Source organism: Aotus nancymaae, unplaced genomic scaffold (assembly GCF_030222135.1).
Source record: "Aotus nancymaae isolate 86718 unplaced genomic scaffold, 86718_ANA_hifiasm-v0.15.2.pri h1tg000004l, whole genome shotgun sequence".
Lineage (NCBI taxonomy): Eukaryota > Metazoa > Chordata > Mammalia > Primates > Aotidae > Aotus > Aotus nancymaae.
This window is the reverse complement of record NW_026988415.1, coordinates 40,669,845-40,693,573: the sequence shown is the minus strand read 5'-3', so window position 1 is coordinate 40,693,573 and position 23,729 is coordinate 40,669,845. Positions and strand designations below refer to the sequence as shown.

Sequence of the window (23,729 nt, the reverse complement as noted above, 5' to 3'; positions counted from 1 at the left end):
AAGAAATCAATATTTTGTTTTTTTGTTGTTTTGTTTTGTTTTGTTTTTGAGATGGAGTTTCTCTCTTGTCGCCCAGGCTGGAGTGCAGTGGTGCGACCTCACCTCACTGCAATCTCTACCTCCTGGGTTCAAGTGATTCTTCTGCCTCAGCCTCCTGAGTAGCTGGGATTACAGGCGCCCGCCACCATGCCTGGCTAATTTTTGTATTTTTAGTGGAGACAGCATTTCACCATGTTGGCCAGACTGGTTGCAAACTCCTGACCTCGGGTGATACACTCGCTTCAGCCTCCCAAAGTGCTGGGATTACAGGCGTGAGCCACCATGCCCGGTCAGGAATCTGTATTTTAACAACTACTCAAGGCAATTCTATGATCGGATAAGTTTGATCACAAAATATCACTCCATTTTTGTAATTTAAAAAAGGGGAGAAGGAACTCTGTGTGTGTGTGTGCGTGTGTGTCTGTGTGTGTGTGTATTTGTACATACTACAGAGAAAAGTGTGTTAGAATACATATCAGATTCATATTGCTTTCCTTAAGTGAGTGGAACTAGAAGAAATTAAAAGATTATGACTTTATTTTTATCCTTTTGTTATTTTTATTACAATGGACATGAATTACTATAACTTTTTAAAAAATCCAGTAAATTTTAAAAGTCATTTGAAATTGTCTTTTTTTCTTTTACAAGAAAGAAATATAAAAGGAAAAGAAGCTTTCAGGAGAACCGTCTTGATTCTTGGCTAAGTTTTCTCTGCCAGGTCCACCACAGCATCAGGAATTCTCTCTGTATCAAGGGAGCTATACCTGGACAGCGGTTGATGAGTTTTACACCCACGTAACCATTAAATAGTTAACAAGAGTTTCTACATTGTTAAAATTTTGGTTCACACCAAAAATAGTTTATACAGGTTGTGTAACAGCTGCTGTTGCAATTATGTCTAATGGAAGGTTTTGATTCACACCAAAAACACTTACATGTGTTTTGAGTGGCTGAGACTTCTGGTTTCCTAGGAAATAACTACACAAGTCTCCCCTGGGGACTCTGAAATCATCCTTCTTACTCTTGCCTGGTTCACTGCCTTGGAAACATTCAAAACAGATTGCTGATCTTCTAGGCACTGGGATTATAAGACTTGCTTGTACCTTTTATTTAGAAAAAATGTTTTTCTGATTATACAAGTAATTACAAGCTCACTGTAGAAAATTGTAAAAAGATAGAAAAGTATAAAAAGAAACAGAAGAAGAATTACTCATAACCCTACCACTCAGAAGCATCCACTGTTATGCTTTTGACATATTACCTTCCAGTTTTGTTTCCATGCACTTTTTACATAGATGAGCTCATCCTAGACATATAATTTCCTATATTGCTTTTATCATGCAATGTAATAACATAAGCAATTTTTTATAAACCATGCTTTTATAACATTCCACTTTATATAGATGCACTCTGATTTACTTTATTATTCCCCTTTAATTCACATTCAGATTGTTTCTATGGTAAAAGAAAGAGTGAAGCTTATATCTCTGGGAATAAAAGTATCTAAATTGGAGAGCATATCCCACTTCTAATGCTGGTGATAGTGTTGCCTAACAAATGTACTCCAAAAAGGTACTCACGAATTTTTACCTTGTAATCATTATAGTGAATTCCAGGACATCTTAACTAAGAGGTAGCTCTCCTGAAAACAGAGAACAAGGAAACAAGTGAAATCATAGGTCCAATGACAGGGAAGACAGTCATGTTATCCTAAAACCCAAATATACCAAACTTCCAGAACAATGACAACAATGGTATCCATTATGTTTAGCCAAAACCTTTATGTACCTATTTCTATGTTGTGCGTTGTTCTTATCTGAAGTGTTCAGTCAAAAAACTTTTCCACTTTGTTTGTTCTGGCAGAACTCTTTTAAAGGGAGAAGGGCCAGAAGACACCTTGTCTAGCTGAGCTGTGTGTTGCCATCACAAAAATTTCACTAAAACTGAAATGGTGTTTTTCAAAATCACACTGGCAATTTAATTATGGCTAAAGACTCGTGAGGTTTAGAAGGACATGTACTTTCTCATTCTAACTTTACACCACTTCACACCTTTCTCAAAAATAAGACCACAGTTGCTTTAAAATACTCAAGAGAAAAAAGTGTGGCTGTATGAAGAAGTAGGTGAGACAAGATTAGTAAAATGTTGTAATTTTTGAAACTAGGCGATGGATATGGATTATACTATTCTCTGTACTGTTGAGTATGCTGAAAATTTCCATAATAAAAAGAGAGAAACAAAAATGTATAAGACATCTAAGAATTTAAAGGAAAAATAAAATGAGCATAAGACCCCATATGAATGCTAACATTTGACTTTGTTAGGCCTAGAATTTTCTTACATGCAACTTACTTTTTAAAATAACTAGGAAACCACATAACAAGTTTTAAGGGACACATTTGGTTATGTCGTTTCTTGCTTATAATAATTTGGCTGTCTGTAACAAAAATCCTATCAGTCCCTAAATAATTGATGAACTGATACTGCATTGGCTTAGAGATTGTACTTCAGTTAATGACTACTGCCTTTCACATCTTGCCTAAGGAAAAGGCAGATGAATGTTGGAAACAGATGCTCGGTGCAGAAAAAAAAAAAAAAAAAAATTAGCACTGAGACAAAGGATTTTTTAGCAGCACAATTTTTACTTCCTGGACTGCAGGAAGGGTACCCTTGCTAGCCATCGTGCCACAAGATTACAATGAACAAAGGAAAACAGACAAATTTATTCCTTACGCATTTGGGGTCGTCTTTACTGCTGTGTCTGATTTCTGTTGGCTGGAGACAGATCTCACAATCTAAACTAAAACTCGATTGGCTATCAACTTAAAATTTTTCCAAATAGGTTAAAGCAATGGAGAGCTGGGACATGCCTGTGAGCACGTCCAGCACAGATATCTTGGTTAAAGTACAAGGACATGGACTGTACTACGTGCCTGTAAGCATGGCATGTTTAACAGCTACATAGGATAGGGCTTAACAAAGGCCTAATAACAAAGTTATTAGCACACTTATTCTTTAACAAGAAAGGAAAGTTTAAAAAGGAACTTTTCTACTTCCCACAATTCCCTCCTCTTTTACTTTATAATTTTCCTTTTTAAACTTTTTTGACATGTTTTGGCTTAGTTGTTCTGCCTGAATTTTTTTTTTTTAAAAAAAGCTTCTCTTTCTTTTCTCTTTACACTATTTCTTTCTTCAGTTTTACTTCCTGTCTCTGTCTCTTTTACACACACTTTGTCTTACCATCTTTTCATATACTTTTTCTTTCTTTTTAATATTTTGCTGTCTGGAGCGGGACTTGTCTTGGGCTGCACTGCTGGTGCTGCTGGTTTTCTTCTCTGCTGGCGCAAGTGCCACACCTGTTTGCCCCACAAGGTTGCGGGGCCCGGTCTTGGACCATCTTGCTGCTGCTGCTGCTACTTTCTGGCCTCTCCCGCCGCTGCCGCCATCAGGTCACTCGCCACTTCTGGTGCCACTTGCGCTACTGCTTACTCCCGGCCCTGGCACCGTTCTGCGCACTGCCGCTCAGAGCACCCTGGCCCCCGTGCGCTTGTGACCGCCGCCTCCCTGGCGCCACCCCAACGGGCGGCTGACCCAGCCACAGGCACCGCTGCAGCCGCCTGAGGGGGCCTTTACTGGGGCTCCTCCGGAGCAGTCTTCGCTACCTTTTGCCTTTCTTTTTCCAAGGCAGGACTCTAACTATCGCCCCCCACCCCGCCCTTTTGGAGGTCCCTCTCACTCCTCTCTTTAAGTAAAAATTGTGTTGCTGAAAGATCCTTTGTCTCAGTGCTAATTTTTCTTTACATCACGGAGCATCTATTTCCAACATTGAATGTGACTGACTTCACAGTTTTTGAGAAACCATCTCACTACCATTTATTGCACACAGAAAGGCAAATATTCCTCAGCATGGACAAAGCATGGCCTTTCAGTGGCCTGTGGTGTATGGTCTCTATTTGATGCTGTCTCCCTCAGAAGAACCAATTATTCTACCCAGTTTATCCAAGTCTCTCTCCAGCTTCCCGCACATGATATTATGATATATATCTTTAGTGGTCTTTCTTCCCCTCTACAATGCCAATTATTTCAATGTCAAGGCTATGTCTTATTTTAGTTTTGCTTTCATAGTGGTTGGTACAGTCTCTGGGAAGTGCTAAGGAACATACATGTATAATAAATGAACAAAAGAATAAATGTACAAAGTACTGGAACTGGAGTATGCAAAAGGAAGGTTAAGATCTGGCTTATATTTCCTAGTTGTTACAGTCTTAAGAAAGTTTCTTAACCTATGTGACTCTCAGCTATGAAGTGGGAATTACAATGCCAAACTTTCTTACTTCACAGTGTTATTTCAGGACTCAAAATCAACTTGAAGTAGTGCGTATGAAAGTATTTTGGAAACCGAAAGGAGGGAAGGCCACCTGTGTTGTGTTAAGGAGAAAGGCAGCATAGTGTGGTGTTTATGGCCCCTCTCACTGGGTTGTGGTGAGAATAAAATGAGGTGATATATGTAAAATACTTCGAAAATTACCTGGGACAAAGTAACCTTTCCAGAAACGGTAGCAAACCTGATTATTCTCTTGTATGTGAAAGAGTTCAATTTGCTGGAGGTGATGGGATTATATGGGAGCCAGCAATATGGACCAGATGTCCTTTAAAATGACCACTTGACCTCCATGATGTCATGGTGAGTGATTTGGAATCCTTGTCTAAATAACATCAAACTCATACAGTCTCTTTATGACTGGCTGGTGTCCTCACTGGGCCTGAGAGTGGCCCCTCCATGTGTGTGTATGTGTATGAGTATATGTGTGTGTGTGTGTATACACATGTATATGTGTGTATGTGTGTGTGTGCATGTATCTATGTATATTTGTGTGTGTTTATATGAAGGCATTGTACTGGGCCTGAGTATGTCCCCAACCGTAGTGCACATATCTCTGTGTTTGTCTCTGTATACATGTGTGTCTTAGTTTGTTTGGGCTGCATTAACAAAATACTTTAGAGTGGGTAATTTATAAACAACAGAAATTAATTTCTCGCAGTTCTACAGGCTGGGTAGTCTAAGATCAGGGCACTAGTTGATTGAGCATCTGGTGACAACGTGCTCCTCATAGATGGCACCTTCTGTGTGTCCTCACACGGTGGAAAGGCAAAGGGACTTACAACCTCCCACAGGCCTCTTTATAAGGGTACCAATCTCATTCATGACAGCTCTACCCTCATGACCTAATCACCTCCCAAAGGCCCCACCACCTAATACCATCACCTTGGTGATTAGGTTTTCTCTTAGTCTGTTCAGTTTTACTGTAACAGAATACCTGAGACTGGGTAGTTCGTAAAGCAAATAAGTTTATTTGCATCTGGTGAGAGCCTCAGGCTGCTTCAACTCATGAAGGAAAGAAGGGGAAGTTGGTTTATGCAAAGAGATCATATGGTAAGAGAGGAAGCAAGATGGCGGGCAAGTGCCAAGCTCTTTTTTTGAGATGGAGTCTCACTCTGTCACCCAGATTGGAGTGCAATGGCATGATTTCTGCTCACCACAACCTCCACCTCCTGGGTTCAAGTGATTCTCTCATCTCAGTGTCCCCAGTAGCTGGGATTACAGGCATCCACCATCACGCCCAGGTGCCAGGCTCTTTTTAACAAGCAGCTCTTGGGGGAAGGAATGGAGCCAGAACTTGGTCACTAGCCCCATCCCAAGGCATCAATCTATTCGTGAGGGATCGCTCCCAGGGCCTCAACACCTCCTACAAGGCCCCATGGTATGGTTTGGGACTGCGTCCCCCTCAAATCTCACTTTCAGTTGTAACTCTCAATGTTGGAGGTGGGGCCTGGGGAAGGTGATTGGATCATGGGAGCAGTTTCTAATGGTGTAACATCATCCCCCTAGTGCTGTTCTCATAATAATGAGTGAATTCTCAGGAGATCTGGTTATTTAAAAGCATGTAGCACTTCCCCCTCTCTCTCTTCCAACTGCTGTGGCTGTATAAGACATGACTGCTTCTCCTTCACCTTCCACCATGATTGAAAGCTTCCTGAGGCCTCCCCAGAAGCCATCATGCTTCCTGTACAGCCTGCATAACCATGAGCCAATTAAACCGCTTTCTTTTTTTTTTTTTGAGATGGAGTTTCGCTCTTGTTACCCAGGCTGGAGTGCAATGGCGCGATCTCAGCTCACCGCAACCTCCGCCTCCTGGGTTCAGGCAATTCTCCTGCCTCAGCCTCCTGAGTAGCTGGGTCTACAGGCACGCACCACCATGCCCAGCTAATTTTTTGTATTAGTAGAGATGGGGTTTCACCATGTTGACCAGGATGGTCTCGATCTCTTGACCTCGTGATCCACCCGCCTTGGCCTCCCAAAGTGCTGGGATTACAGGCTTGAGCCACCGCGCCTGGCCCACTTTCTTTATAAATTACCCAGTGTTGAGTATTTCTTTATAGCAGTGTGAGAATGGACTAACACACTCCACCTCTCGACATTGTCACATTGGGGATCAGATTTCAACAAGAGGTTTAGAGAGGACAAACATCCAAAACCTAGCATTCTTTCCCTGGTCCCACAAAACTCAAGTTCTTCTCACATGCAACATACAATCACTTTATCCCAAGAATCCCAAAAGTCTTAACTAGTTTTAGCATTGGCTCAAAAGTTCAAAGTCTTATCTGAGACTCAAATTAAGTTCCTTCCAGCTGTGAGCCTGCAAAATTTAAAAAAAGTTATTTACTTCCAAGATTCCATGGTTGTAAGGGCACTAGGCAAACATGCCAATTTCCCACAGGGAGAAATTGGCCACAAGAAAGGGGTAACAGGACCCACACAAGTCCAAAACCCAACAAGGCAGACATTAAACCTTAAAGTTCCAAATAATCTCCTTTGACTCCATGTCCCACATGCTGAGCATGCTGGCGGGAGGGGTAGACTTCCAAGGTCTCAGGCTGCCCCCCTCCCATGGCTTTGCTGGACACGGCCCATGTGGCCACTCTCTCAGGGTTGAGATCTAATGCCAGCAACTTATCCAGGCCGAGGTAGTATGCTGCCAGTTGTTTTACCATTCTAGAGTCCAGACAGAAGCCCCACCCCTGAAGCTCCACTAGACATTGACTCAATGGGAGACTCTTGGTGGTAGCTCCACTCCTGGGTCAGGTTTCTGCCTGGGCATCCAGGCTTTCCAATACATCTTCTAAAATCCTGGTGGAGGGAGTCACACCTCCATAGCTCTTTCATTCTGTGGACCTGCAGAATTAACTCCATATTGACATCACCAAGGCTTATGGCTTGTGCCCTCCATAGTGGTGGCAAAAGTATTTAAGGCCACTGGGGCCATCTGAACCACAGCTGCTCCCGCCAGAGTGGGCCAGATTTGGAGGCCATTTTTTCCGTTGTCTTGACTGGATCTCCTTTAGTTTTGCTGATCTCTTTACTAAAGAATCTCTCGGCTCCACCCTCAGCTGTACCAAATGGCCACTGACTATGTTAAATTTAGTCTCTCATATCCTTCTTTGAGTCTGCTTTATCATCATGCTGATTTCCTCAGTAATAATTTGAATAAACCTTTGCATATGCCCACTTTTTTTTTTAACCATTGATTAGATAATACTGGGTATGTAGATTAACTTGACCTGTCTGGGACATGAATATATGAACATCTGTTCCACAAGCACATGACTTTAGTAAATTATTATGAGATGTTAAATGACAGAAAAAAAAACTATAGATTTAGTAACTTGTCTCCACTGAAAAATTTGTTAAATACTCAGTTTTATACATTTTTTTTAAGAGACAGGATCTTGTTCTGTTGCCCGTACTGGGTGGTGCAATCATCGCTCACTGCAGCCTTGAACTCCTGGGCTCAAGCAATCCTTCTACCTCAGCCTCCCCAGTAGCTAAGACTACAGGGATACATCACCATGCCATGCTGATTTTTTAAATGTTTATGTTTTGTAGAGACAAAGGTTCACTATGTTGCCAGGCTGGTCTTGAACTCCTGGTTTCAAGCAATCCTCCCACCTGGGCTTCCTAATTTATAGAGACAGAAAGTACATTATTGATTGATTAGGAGTGTGTGGTCACATGGGAAGAAAAGTGAAGTGACTGCTAATGGGTACAGGGTTTCTTTTAGGGAGAATGAAAATTTTCTAAAAATACATTGTGGTGATCGTTTCTCAATCCAGTGAATATATTAAAAACATTGATCTGTATATTTTAAATGGGTTAATTTTTTAATGTGAAATACATCTCCAAAAACTGTTTTAAGAAAACAAATTTGCATGACGTGGACACGATCCCGAGGCTAATGGAACAAGTCATATCAAATATGATGTGACTACAGATATATCTGTGTTAAAATAAAATAAAATAAATATTCTCTTCTGGTGTATAAGAGAAGGCAACTTACTGTACTAATTCAGTGTTTGCCCTCCCATCTGTGTATAATGAGCACTGAAAAATGGAAAGCACAGTTAAACAAATAGTTAGGTGACACAGAACCTGTTTGGGTCTTGAAAAGTTGTTTGCCCTAATGAGCCTGGTGCTCCTTGGGAATAAATAGGCACTCAAATCTCCCCTATACCATACTTTAAAGGGTGTGTAAGTTCAAATACAGTCATCAGCAATTTTTTAGAGCTATTTTTGCTTTTTTCTACAGAGGGGGAAATGGAGCCCAGTCATACGTACTATTTATAAGCACTCTTTTTTACCTCCAGTGGACATTACTATGTTTTCTGCCTTTGCACTCTGTTTTCCCAACTTCACTATCTTACTCTGTCACCTTTCTCTAATCTTTTCACAATCATGTTATAATAGCATCTTACAACAACCTTGGGCCCAGATTTGTGCCCCTTGAGTTCTTCTTAGCTGCTTTTCAAGCACACAGTGAACTGCTGCAATCAAGTGGTTTTGATTTATTTTTTCTACCTCCTTTGCCATATGTTTAATGCTAGTTGGTTTGTATCATTAATCTTGTAATTAAAATCTTCTTTGGCTGGGCACGGTAGCTCACACCTGTAATCCCAGAACTTTGGGAGGCTGAGGTGAGGAGATTGCTTGAGCCCAAGAGTTTGAGACCAGTCTGGACAACAAAAGGAAACCTTCATTTCTACATTTTTTTTTTTATATTAGCCAGGCATGGGGTGTAAAATGTTACTGCCATGATAAGCCTTTTATATAGCCTATAGTCCCAGCTACTATATGTTAAATGTTATATACTAAATATTATTGTCATGATAAGCCTTTTATATAGCCTATAGTCCCAGCTACTATTGCTGAAACAGAATCTCGCTCTGCTGCCCAGGCTGGAGTGCAGTGGCACAATCTTGGCTCATTGCAACCTCCACCTCCTGGGTTAAAGTAATACTCCTGCCTCAGCCTCCAGAGTAGCTGGGATTACAGGCGTGCATCACCATGTCCAGCTAGTTTTTGTATTTTAGTAGAGACAAGGTTTTGCCACATTGGCCAGGCTGGTCTCAAACTCCTGGCCTCAAATGATCTGCCTGAGCTGGCCTCCCAAAGTGCTGGGATTACAGACGTAAGCCACTGTGCCTGGCCTGCATTTCCACTCTCTTAATGGTATAATTTGATGGTCACAAGTTCTTAATTTTAATATATTCCAATTAATTAATATTTTCCTTAAATGGTTAGTGTTATTTTTGCTTCCCATTTAAAAAATTTGCTATTCCAAAATCATTTTATGTTATGTTCTAGAAGCTTTATTGTTTTGTCTTTCACATTTAAATATACAAATCACCTTGAAATCATTTTTGTATAGGTATGAGATTGTGGCCAAGATTCATTTCTTCCTTCATTCCTTCTATTGACCCAGCACAATTAACTTAAAAGAACTCCTTTTCCCACTGCTCTGCAGTGTTATCTTTGTGATAAATCAAATGTCCTATGTGTGTGGACCTATTTCTGAGCTGTGTTCTGTTCTATTTGTCTACTTGTCTGTCCTTTTGAAAAGGCCACAGTCTTCATTAATTTAGTTTTATAAGCATTGCGATCTGTGTTAATCTTCCCTTTGTTCTGGTACTTTAGGATTGTCTTGGCTATTCTTGGGTCTTTGCGCCACTTTCTAAATTTTAGAGTGAGCGTGTCAATTTCCACCCCCCAAAAAAGAATGTGCTGAAATTTTAATTGGACTATATTATGTTTATAAATCAGTTTAGGCAGAACTCACATCTTTGCTATATTGAGTTCTTCACTCCATGAACTTAGTAAATTCTTCCATTTATTTACATCTGCTTCAATTTCTTTCACTAATAGTTTGTAGTTTCTCATGTAGAGGTCTTGTTAGACTAATTCCTAGGTATTTTATGTTATTCTAAATAGTATTTCAAAAATTTTTTCATTTACAATTACTTGTTTCTAGTATATTGAAATAAAATTGATCTTTTACATTTTAAAAAATGACTTTCTATTTAGTGAAATGGCCAAATTAACTTATTAATTAGATATCTATCTGTAGATTATTTTGTCTTTCTATATACATACTCACGCAGTCAATACACTTTTCCAGGAATATGTGTGCCTCTGTATATGTATGTAATACAAATGTCCACTGGAAGACTGCAGCAGAGATATCGCTCATGTGACTATAAACTAGTTTATTCACTATATTTATCATTGAGCATTCACCCTGTTCTTTTCTCCTTTTCTGAATCTCATTTGTCTACAACTGCTGCCTGATGAGTTACTCAGAAAAGCATTACCACTGATACCACCTATAGTGTCAAGTAGAATGTCTCTGCATGCTTCAAAAATGCTCACTCTTTAGGATATCAAACCAGTACTGTGTCCCATGAAGAGGCAAAAGGGGCTTTTCCTATTCCGTATTATACACTGTTGCCTTAGATCTAAAGCTAACCCACTTGTGCCCAGAATTTCAGAGCCTTTCTTGAATGTTCTCTGCCATTTCCAGTTCTTCCATCCTTCTCTAACCACAAGGGGTCACTCAGCCCACAGGGCTGGGGACACATCCTATACCATCATCACCTCTGTTCTCCTTCTTCATCTCTTTTGGTTCCTCTCCTCAGAATAAAACAAAAAAGGAAAACAAACCAAAAAAAAAAAAAAAACTACTTCTTATAGTTTACGAATGGTAACAAATGGATACTAGTATGTGGAGAGTGGAGGGTAGACAGGGAGCTCATTACACTAGCTGCAGCCAACAGAAGAGTTCCCATTATACTTTAGCAACAGTAAAATCTTTGCAGTTTTTTTATTTAATTGATCCTTCCTTAAAATGGCATGTGTGTTTGGTGGGGTTGCAGTCACAAATACAGACAGTTTGCAGATATTGTGGGTTCAGTTCCAGACCACCAAAATAAAGCGAATATTGCAATAAAGTAAGTGACACAAATTTTTTGGTTTCCCAGTGCATATAAAAGTTATGTTTACACTATACTGTAGTGTACTCAGTGTGCAATAGCATAATGTCTAAAAAAAAAAAGTACATACCTGAATTAAAAACAATGTATTGGGCCGGGCGTGGTGGCTCATACCTGTAATCCCAGTACTTCGGGAGGCTGAGGCAAGCGGATCACATGAGGTCAGGAGTTTGAGACCAGCCTGGCCAACATGGTAAAACTCCGTCTCTACTAAAAATACAAAAATTAGCCAGACGTGGTGGTGCATGCCTGTAATCCCACCTACTTGGGAGACTGAAGCAGGAGAATCGCTTGAACCAGTGAGGTGGAGGTTGCAGTGAGCCAAGACCGTGCCACTGCACTCCAGCCTGGGCAACAAGAGTGAAACTCCATTTCAAAAAAGAAATACTTTATTGTTAAAAAATGCTATCATCTGAGCCTACAGCTAGTTGTCATCTTTTTGCTGGTGGAGGGACTTACCTCAATGTTGATGGCTGCTGACTGACCAAAGTGGTAGTTGCTGAAGGCTGGGGTGGCTGTGGCAGTTTCTTAACACAAGACAAGAAACGAGTTTCCCACATCGATTGACTTTTCCTATCACGAAGGGTTTCTCTGTAGCACGCAATGTCATTTGATAGCAGTTTACCTACAGTAAAACTTTCAAAACTGGAGTCAGTCCTTTCAAAACCTGCTGCTGCTTTATTAAAGAAGTTTATGTAATATTCTAAATCCGTGTTTTCTTTTCAAGAATGTTCACAGTATCTTCACCAGAAGTAAATTCCATTTCAAGGAATTATTTGCTTTGCTCATCCATAAGAAACAACACATTGTTCATCCAAATTTTATCATGAGATTGCAGCAATTCAGTCACATTTCAGGCTCCACTTCTAATTCTCGTTATCTTGCTATTTCCACCACATCAGCAGTTATTTCCTCCAGCAAAGTCATGAACGTCTCAAAGTTGTCCATAAGGGTTGGAATCAACTTCTTCTGAACTCCTGTTAATATTGATATTTTGCTCTTTTTCTATAAATCACAAATGTTCTTAATGGCATCTACAATGGTGAATACTTTCCAGAAGGTTTTCAAGTTCCAAAAGGTTTTCAATTTTCAACTTTGCCCAGATCCATCAGAGGAATCATTATCTATGATAGCTATAGCCTTATGAAATGTATTTCTTAAAAAAATAAGAATTGAAAATCAAAATCACTCCTGCAGAATGGATGTTGTGTTAGCAGGCATGAAACAACATTTATTTCCTTGTACATCTCTATCAGAGCTCTTAGGTGACCAGGTGCACTGTCAATGAGCAGTCATATTTTTAAAGGAATCTTTTTTTCTGAGCAATAGGTCTCAACAGTAGATTTAAACTATTCAGTAAACCATGCTATAAACAGATGTGCTGTCATCTAGGCTTTACTGTTCTATTTATAGAGCACAAGCAGAAATTTAACATAATTTTAGGACCCTAGGATTTTTGGAATGGTAAATGAGCATTGGTGTTAACTTAAAGTCACCAGCTGCATTAGTCCCTAACAAAAGAGTCAGCCTGTCTTTTGAAGCTTTGAAGCCAGGCATTGACTTCTCCTCTCTAGCAATGAAAGTGCTAGATGGCATTTTCTTCCAATAGAAGGCTTTTTTTTCCTGCTATATTGAAAATCTGTTGTTTAGTATAGTTGCTTTCATCAATGACCTTAGACTCTTCTGGAAAACTTGCTGCAGTTTTTACATCAGCACTTGCTACTTCACCTTACACTTTTATGTTATAGAGAAAGCTTTGTTTCTTAAACCTTATAAATTAGCCTCCGCTGACTTCAAACGTTTCCTCCGATACTTTCTCACATTTCTCAGCCTTCACAGAATTAAAGAGAGTTAGGGTCTTGCTCTGGATTAGGCTCTGGCTTAAGGGAATGTTATGGTTGGTGTGATTTTCTATTTAGACCACTCAGACTTTCTCCATATTAGCAATAAAGCCATTTAGCTTTCTTACCATTTATGTGTTTACTGGAGTAGCACTTTTATTTTCCTGTAAGAACTTTTCCTTTGCATTCACAGCTTGGCTAAATGTTTAGCATAAGAGGCCTAGCTTTCAGCCCATCTCAGCTTTTGACATACCTTCCTCACTAAGCTTAATCATTTCTAGCTTTTTATTTAAAGCAAGAGATATGTGACTCTTCCTTTCACTTGAATACTTAGATGCTACTGTAGAGTTATTAGCTGGCCTAATCTCAATGTTGTTGTGTCTCAGGATATAGGGAAGCCCGAGGAGAGGGAGAGAAATCGAGGAACACCAGTCGGTGGAGCAGTCAGAACACACACATTTGTGGATTAAATTTGCCATCTTATATGGGCATAGTTTGCGGTGCCCCAAAACAACAATAATAGTAACATCAAAGATCACTGACCACAGATCACCATCACAGATACAATAATAATGAAAAAGTTTGAAATCTTGTAAGAATTACCAAAATGTGACACGGAGATACAAAGTGAGCACATGCCATTGGAAAAATGGTACCGATAGACACTGGGTCGCCACAAACCTTCAATTTATATATTTAAAAAAAAACACCCAGAGTATCTGCAAAGTGCAATAAAGTGCAATGAAACAAGGTTGGCCAGTATGTAGAAACTAGGATTATAGGGCCAGGCACTGTGGCTCATGCCCGTCATCCCAGCACTTTGGGAGGCCAAAGCGGGTGGATTGCTTGAGCCCAGGAGATCAGCCTAGGAAACATGGCAAAACCTCATCTCTACAAAAAAGTACAAAAATTACCTGGATATGGTGGCACATGCCTGCAGTCTCAGCTACTAGGGGGGCTGAGGTGGGAAGATCACTCAATCCTAGGAGGTTGCAGCTTGGGTGCCAGAGCGAGACTCTGTCTCAAAACACACACACACGCGCACGCGCAAAACCAGGATAATAGAAGAAGGCAATTTGAATGTAACTGTAAACACACTCTGGGACTCTTAGCATAATGAATGATAGGAGTTATTTTTGGATACTAGAATGATGCAGGCTTTCCTTGATCTAATACTCTATCCACATGGATTTAAAGCCCTTCCCATCTTCAATGAAAGAACTAAATGGAATAGATAACAAACAATCTGGGTGAGAGACTGAAGCAAAGAAAATGTAGGAGCTCAGAAGAAGAGAGAGGCTTAAGAGCAAGAGAGGCCTGTGGAAAAATGAAGAGTTGACTCCAAGAAGGAAGTTGTTCCCTAGGAGAAAGGTGACCACATGGATGGTTCCAGGAATTAATACAACAGTTCAACACGTAGGCCAGGTGCAGTGGCTCACATCTGTAATCCCAACACTTTGCATCGCCAAGGTAGGAAGATTGCTTGAGCCCAGGAGTTTGAGACCAGCCTGGACAACATAGCGAGACTCCAGCTCTACAAAACATTTAAAAAATTAGCTGGACATGGTGGCTGACAGCTGTAGTCCCAGCTACTCAGGAGGCTCAGATGGAAGGATCACTTGAGCCTGGGAGGTTGAGGCTGTGGTGAGCCATGATCGCACCACTGCACTCAGCGTGAGTGACAGAACAAGACACTGTCTCCAAAAAAAAAAAAAAGATTCAACACACACACACACACACACACACACACACACACACACACACACTCTGTTAGCCTGATGAGCTACATAGTGTGGAAAAGCTACTTCCAGTTCTGAAAAGAGATCTCTTTCTTGTGCATTATTCTGGGTTCAGGGCAAGTGACTAATTGGCTAAGAGAAGTAAGATTTATCTTTTTGGGAATGCATTTTGCCGTGCTCCATTTGGATATTCAGAACATAGTAAAGAAGTTACACCTACCAACTCTTGAGTGTTTGGCTTTGAATGGCCTCCAGGGAAGCTGCTGTGTTGGCAATGTTCTTCATTGGATGCAGAGAATAGAAGTTTCACATTTGATTCTGATGCCCTTAGTCATCTTTAGCCCCAAATTAGGTCCTGTGTCTACAGTTATTTCCATACCCAAATGGCTAATACCACATTGTAAAACTCTCAAAACCATGGGACTAGCATTTTTGAGGGATAATTAGTTATTTCTATTGCCCTTGCCCAGGTTATAATGTAACATACCTTTAATCAGTACTCATTTATGCTATTCTTCAAGCAAAATATATATTCCTCTGGAGGTAGCTTGTACAATTTCTTCTGGGAGGCCTTCGGTCTTTCCATTAATCAGTCACTTTAGCTTGCATTCTGTCCATTGTCCTTTCCTCTGGGTCTTACTCCTAGTTGGAGGCCAGCCGCAATTTCCTCTATTTCTCATTCAGAAAAGTATCCTATAGTTTGGGAGCTAGATGGCCCTGAACACTTCATCCAAGATAGTTTCAACAGCCTTAGATATGCCTTGTGAAAAACAGCATCAATATCTTAATCTTAAACTCAAGCCTATAGAAAATATTGTATTGAATCATAAAATTAATATATGAATGCTATTGCTAGTAGCACCTCTCAGCATTGGTAAGTATACAGATAAGCAGTACATATGAAAAGGCACACCATAAACATATTCTCTGTAAGAGCTCGTTTAAAGCCAAGAATGATATTTTGTAATAGGATATTGAATCTCACCTGCGGGCAGACTTATACTGGCAATAAACCTGTGAACAGACTTGTACTGGCAATAACTACATACATGTATTCTCTCTTCCTAATTGTCCTGATAATCACAATCCTAATGTAAAAAGAATGGTAAATACAAGTTTCGGCGAGGTCAAAAATATTAGGACAGAAGCCTAAGCAGGTCATCACTGCCTGAAATATCTATCAATAGGCTTTTTTTTTTTTTTTTTTTGAGATGGAGTCTCACTCTGCTGCCCAGGTTGGAGTGCAGTGGCACGATCTCGGGTCACTGCAACCTCCACCTCCTGAGTTCAAATGATTCTCCTGCCTCAGCCTCCCAAGCAGCTGGATTACAGGCATCCCCCACCACGCCTGGCTACTTTTTTTTTGTATATTTAGTAGATACAGGGTTTCACCATGTTGGCCAGCTGGTCTCAAACTCATTACCTTGAGTGCTGAGATTATAGGCATGAGCCACTGTGCCCAGCCATTTCGTCCTTTTTTGGCCAATCCCTAAAGGGGCAGAATGACCTGGCTATCTGATCATTGAATTATCCCATTTTAAATCTGGTAACTCCAAGTCAGTTCATAAAAAAGTTTCAGAAATCTATAATGCCCATTGAACCTCAAGAAGATCCTTAATTCCTATAATTGGTGAACAGAGCCAGTTGATAAGAATAAAAATCTTTTGAAAATCTGTGATCATCTCCAGTTGTGGCATAATATGCCCTATGTAATCCAGGACCAGTGGAATTGGCATTTGCCAATGAATACTTCCAGGCTTGCATTTTGCAAAGGGTTCCATATTAAGAACAGTTATCATTCATTCTCCTCCAAATTCCTGGCAAATATAATTATACCATTTAAATAAAGTAACATCACCAGGTAATTCCAATTCCAATCACCTTTTCCATCAACTGCTGGAATATAGTAGCCCCTTCCCAAATATAACTTGGAACAGACTTTTGGACTAATACATTCCCACAAGACAGATAAAAGCTTTCTTTTCATCGCTCACTTCATCCATAGGAATTTAATAATATTTACACCTCCAGTACAACAAATATTAACTCATTACAATATATATGGTAGTCGATACTTCCTTTTACAGATGTGGAAACTGAAACACAGAGGGATTAAGTGACTAGCCCAAGTGCATACACTAGTTACTGGTGGAACTGAGAAGTGAACCCAAATATAGAGTCTTCACTGTTAATGTTTACTTCTCAATTTTACCAGATAGTTTCTTAAATGAGTAAAGATTATTGCAACTGCATCTTATGCTTGCCACCTTGAATATACCCACATCCCATTGACAGAGGGAGAAAACCTTACTCTTGGCTTAGAATTTCCTCCTCAATCTCACCATCCTCTCTTTAGGTATTAGTGAGTTTTCCTAATTAAAACTCTCTTTATTTAACCTAGGGGACCAGGGAGTAATCTCATCCAGGATAAAAATATGGGTTGGGGCAATGGGACAATGCCAAAGAGAGTTGTAAAAAACATCATTAAGCCAAAATAGGAAAGGGTAAAAATCTATACATCATTATCATAGCCATTGGCATATAGGCTCTGCCAAGTCTACCACTACTGGTTTGCAAATACAGTGGAATTGATAAAAGAACCATTGAGAAGTTTGAGAAGGCAGTAACTGAGTTGGGAAAGAGATCCTTCAAATAAGCCTGGGACTTGAATCAACTGTAAGTTAAACATGAATATGATGATATCATCAATATCTTTCTATGGAAATCCAACACGTTCAAAATCTTACGTGCTCACCATTAATGTCTCAGGACACAATGTTTTCTTCTACAGTATTTACACTATACTTTAGCCTGATGGAATTGCCTAAAACAATTGTTTGTTTTAAAAAATGAATTCCACTAACACACTCTACATGCAGAAAATATATGAGAAAATTGTTAAAGAACCCAGTCCTTACTTTTCAAAAATTGGCTACAACCCAGAAAGTAGTATTTGCTCTAATTTCTAATTGAAATGGGAAAAATATGCTGGACTTTGCTAGAGTAGTATTTGCTCTAATTTCAAATTGAAATGGGAAAAATATGACTATCAAATGGATGGGAATTAATATATAACTACGACACTGCTTAAAATACACTGCATGAAGCTTTGGATTCCATCCTGAAGGAGAAAAACTGTCTAATTTAGCTATAGAAGTTTAAGTGTAAGACTAATTAATGACAATGCATTGTATAAGCTTTAGATGAAAAGATATTTTGTGGATCATTTATTTTGCGGAAATTTGTAACAGACTATGTCAGTTTCCTACCAAACAATTACTAGTCCCATCCCTTGCTGGCAGAGCTATCATTAATTACATACAAGCCAAAACACCAAATAATCACTTTTGTGATGGAATTTTGCTCTTGTCGTCCAGGCAGTGGCACTATCTCAGCTCACTGCAACCTCTGCCTCCCAGGTTCAAGCGATTATTCTGCCTCAGCCTCCCAAGTAGCTGGGATTACAGGCGCCCACCACCACTTCTGGCTAATTTTTTGTATCTTTAGTAGAGATGGGTTTTCGCCATGTTGGGCAGGCTGGTCTCAAACTCCTGACCTCAAGTGATCAAAGTGCCTCAGCCTCCCAAAGTGCTGGGATTACAGGTGTGAGCTACGGCTCCCAGACAAGTAATCACTTTTTTAGCTTCCTTTGCAGATAGGTAATGAGCATGTGATTCAATTTTGATGGGACTTTTAGGAAAGATTATTCATCCATATCAATATCCACGCTTTGGAGGAAATATCTTTCTTCTTTGTTGGAAATGGTCATATCTGCATATGATAGGTGGAAATGCTGAAGCAATTTTGCAACCATAATGGAAGACATCATTGATATTCTGAGTATAGCAAAAACCTAAATATAGAGAGCGCTTGAATTTTGGATGATATCCATTGAACTGCTAAACCAACTCAGGAACCATCATGCTTCTCTACTTCTTATTATGTGAGATAATAAATATATTTATTGTTTATATCCTTTTAGATTGAGTATTACACTATTTCCTGTTATGGGCTGAGTTGTGTCCTCCGCAAATGTATATGCTGAAGTCCTAACCCCCAGAACCTCAGAATGTGACTGTACTTGAAGATAGGGACTTTAAGGAGGTTATTAAGTTAAGATGAGGTCTTTAGGTGGGCCCTGATCCAGTATGACTAGTGTCTTTATAGGAAGAGAAAATTTTGACACAGACAGGTACAGAGGGAAGATAGAAGACCATGTGAAGATACAGAGAGAAGACGGCCATCTACAAGCCAAGAGAGTCCTCAGAAGAAACCAATACTATGGACACCTTGATCTGACTTCTTGCCCGGGAATGTGAGAAAACAAATTTCTGTTCTGTAAGCCACCGAGTCTGTGATGCTTTGTTACAGCAGCCCTAGCAAACTAATACATTACCCCCTAAAGCATCATAACTGATAAAGAATGTAGTTAACAATTAACAATTTATAAGATTGACACTCTAAATATGGAAACAACTTGACCAAAAGTGACAACAGATTTTTTTGGAACAATTTAAACAAAGTTAATATAAAAACAAAACAAAAACAAGTAAGGCCAAGTGATGGGCTTCCACCTTAAATGACTATAAAACAGGACAAAATATACAAAATAATGGTTTTCATACATTGAACAATAGGCAGTGCAGGGCAGCTATCTCCAAGAGAAAGGAAAAAAAAGGGGGTAAGTCCTAAAACTTCCTAGCTTACTGCCTGGTAATATCCCTGAATTGAGGATACAGAAAATTCAAAGAGAAGGAGACACCTATAATTTGAAAGGCACAGTACTGGGCATGAGAGAGCTGAAGTCTGCGGGTTGGTGGAGAAGGAAGGGAGGGAGGGAGCGGGGGGCGGGGAATAGAGGAGGGAGCGGCAAAGCATGGACACTGGAGATCTGCAGAGAGTTTTCCTTAAATCTTATAGCTGAGTACTGATTACACATGTGAGAAAAACACAGGAGGCTGGGATGGAGGAGTGGTGGTGTACAATGGAAAGGAGGAGGAGGAGCAATCTTCAGAGCTCACTTGGGATGAGGAATAATTTGTATTCCCACTAGCCAGAGTGGAAAACTCCATAATTCCAGGGCACCAGGAACCACAAAGGTATTACCTCAGTAGTGGCGACAAACTAGCTCTAGACTAAAAGCTTCTCTGATCTTACCCTAACAAAGTTTAAGGGCAGACTTCGATAGTATCCCATGATTTTCCAAGTAATTTAAGAACACCCCTAGACAAACTCAAAAAAAAAAAATAAATTTTAAAAATCCATTACTCATTAACAAAATGTTCAGAATGGCTGACATTTAATTAGAAAAATTACTTGCACACAAATAAGCATGAAAATGCAATCCATAATGAGGAGAAAAGTGAATCAGTTAGAAAGACACACTAAGGAAACATATGATAGAATTACTAGGCACTGACATTGAAACAGTTATTATAACTATACATCATATGTTCAAAAAGGCAAAGTGTGAACACATTAAGAGACATGGAAGACCTAAAGTGCACTTAATCAAAAAAATACAATTTCTGAGATGAAAAATACCTTATATGGGAACAACAGCAGATTAGATATTGCAGAAGAAAGATTAGTGAATTTGAAGACACAGCGAAAGAAAAAATTGTAATAAAATACAGAGGAAAAAAGAGACTAAAAAATTGATAAAGCATCATTAAGTTCTGTGGGACAACCTAAAGCAGTCTAATATATGTATAATTAGAGTTCAAGAAAGGAACAGAAAACTATTTCAAGAAACAATGGCAGAAACTATATGATAAAAATCTGGAAGTCCACAAATCCTAAAAGCTCAATGAATCTCAAGCACAAGAAATATGAAGAACAATACACGAAGGCATATCTTAAACTGCTTAAAGCCAATGATACAGGGAAAATCTTAAAAGCAGCCAGAGAATACATTACATTCAGAGACACATTATTTACACAAGAACAAAGATAAGAATGACAGTAGATTTCTCATTGAAAACAATGCAAGCTAGAAGAGGAGAGACAAATATATTTAAAGTAGTGAGAAAAATACACTGTAAACTTATACTTAGGCAAAATATCTTTCAAAACCAGAGTGTAATAAAAACGTTTGCAGACATACAGGAGCTCAAAGAGTATGTCATCAGTCAACCAAAATTTCAAGAAACATTTTGCAGCAGGGTACAGTGGCTCATGCCTGTAATTCCAGCACTTTGGGAGGCTGAGCCGGGCAGATTACGAGGTCAGGAGTTCGAGACCAGCCTGGCCAACAGTGAAACTCTGTCTCTACTAAAAATATATAAAAATTAGCCAGGTATGGTGGCAGGTGCCTGTAGTCTCAGCTACTCAGGAGGCTGAGGCAGGAGAATCACTTGAATCAGGGAGGTGGAGGTTGCGGTGAGCCAAGATTGCACCATTGCACTTCCCAGCCTGGGCAACAACACCAACACCAACACCAACAAGAAGAAACATTTGGCTCCCATCACAAAACGGCAGAGTAGGCACCTCCAAATATCTGCCTATTCACAGAAACATTATTTTTAAAATGCAGAGCTGTCAGAATCAACTTTCTCAGAACTCTGGAAATCAGGCAAATGTTTACAGCAACCAAGCAAACACTGAATCAAGAGAAAGGTAACTTTAAAATGCTAGGAAACACTTTTGGTGTTTTTACTTGCCCTTGTCCCTCTCCCTTCCCTGCTCTACAGCGGTCTTGAAGACAGCAGTTTATGTTTCCATGCACATGCCTAAGACAGGATCATGCTCAGAAAAGACCTGACAAGACCTTGTTTTCAACACTTGCTGATCTATAGGCTCAGTGTAAGTGAAGTGAAGGCTGAGGCAGAATTATAAATGGCCTAGCTAAGTTTTAAAGAAGGGTCCAGCACAGAACCAATCTATTATGACTGGGGAAGGTTTATTTTTGTTTTTTGATTTTTTTTATACTCCTGGCATTCAAGAAAACCTCAGTCAAATCAGATGGAATACAACCTAAGCCTTCAATAATCAAGATTAACAAACCCTGGAGAAGAGGGAGAGAATCTGATTTCCAGAGTTACCACATTATGATATTTGAATGTCCAGTTTTCAACAAAAAAAATCACAAAGCATACAAAGAAACAGGAACATATGGCCCATTCAAAGAAGAAAATAAATGGACAGAAACTGTCCTTGAGGAAGCCCAGACATTGGTCTTTGCCTTAGTCCTTTTGTGCTGCTAAAAAAATAAAAAATTTAAAAAAAAAATAGAAAAGAAAAAAATTAACAACTACAGATTGGGTAATTTATAAGTAGAAATTTATGTCTCACAGGTCTAGAGGTTGGGATGCAAAGATCAAGATACCAGCAGATTTGGTGTCTGGTGACGGCCTGGTATCTTCTTCTTGTTCCATATTCCAGAAGGGAGGAACCATATGTCCTGACGTGGCAGAAGGGCAGAAGAAAGTGAATGCACTCTCTCAAAGCCTTTTATATGGGCCTTAATCTCACCCATGAGGGCTTTGCCCTCATGAATTAATGACCTCTTAAAGGCCCCACTTAATACTATCACATTGGCAATTAAGTGTCAACATATGAATTTGGGGAAGATACCATTATTCAAACTACAGAAGGCTTACTAGACAAAGATTTTATTTTTTTAATTGACGAAATTGTCTTTATATATATAACATGGTGCTTTAAAATATGTAAACATTATGAATTGGCTAAATAGAACTAAGTAACATATATGTTACCTTACATACCTATCATTTTTTTTTGTTGTGAGAACACTTAAAATCTATCATCTTAGCAAGAGACAAAGGACGTGAACAGATACTTTTCAAAAGAAGACATTCATGCATCCAGCAAGCATATAAAAAATGCTCAACATCTCCAATCAATAGAGAAATGCAAATCAAAACCACAATGAGATATCATATTACACCAGTCAGAATGGCTATTAATAAAAAGTCAAAAAATAACAAAAGCTGGCAAGGTTGTGAAGAAAGGGAACCTTTATGCACTGCTGGTAGGAATGTAAATTAGTGCAGCTGTTGTGGAAAGCAGTTTGGCGATTTCTCAAAGAACTTAAAACAGAATTATTATTTGACCCAGCAATCCCATTATTGGGTATATACCCAAAGGAATATAAATTGTTCTACTATAAAGACACATGAACATGTATGTTCGTTGCCGTACCATTCACAATAGCAAAGAAGATGGAATCAACCTAAATTCCCAACAGTGGTAGACTGGATAAAGAAAATGTGTTCCAGGCCAGGCACAGTGGCTCATGCCTGTAATCCCAACACTTTGGAAGGCCAAGGCCGGTGGATTACCTGAGGTCAGGAGTTCGATACCAGCCTGGCCAACATGGTGAAACCCTGTCTCTACTAAAAATACAAAAATTAGCCGGATGTGGTGGTATGCATCTGTAGTCCCAGCTACTTGGGAGGCTGAGGCAGGAGAATTACTTGAACCTAGGAGGCAGAGATTGCAGTGAGCCGAGATCACGCTATTGCACTCCAGCCTGGGCAACAAGAGTGAAACTTCATCTCAAAAAAAAAAAAAAAAAAAAAAGGTGGTACATAGACACCATGGGATATTATGCAGCCATAAAAAAAGAATGAGATCATATCCTTTGAAGCAACATGGATAGAGCTGGAGGCCATTATCCTAAGCATACTAATGCAGGAACAGAAAACCAAATGTTCTCACTTAAAAGTGGGAGCTAAACATTGAGGACAAATGGACACAAAGAGAG

The 23,729-nt window shown here is 39.5% G+C and overlaps 1 pseudogene; it reads right to left on the bottom strand.

Annotated features, from left to right (window-relative positions):
* LOC135277793 (tigger transposable element-derived protein 1-like) lies at positions 1–22,398 on the bottom strand (annotated as a pseudogene).
* Positions 22,399–23,729: the final 1,331 nt, after the last annotated feature.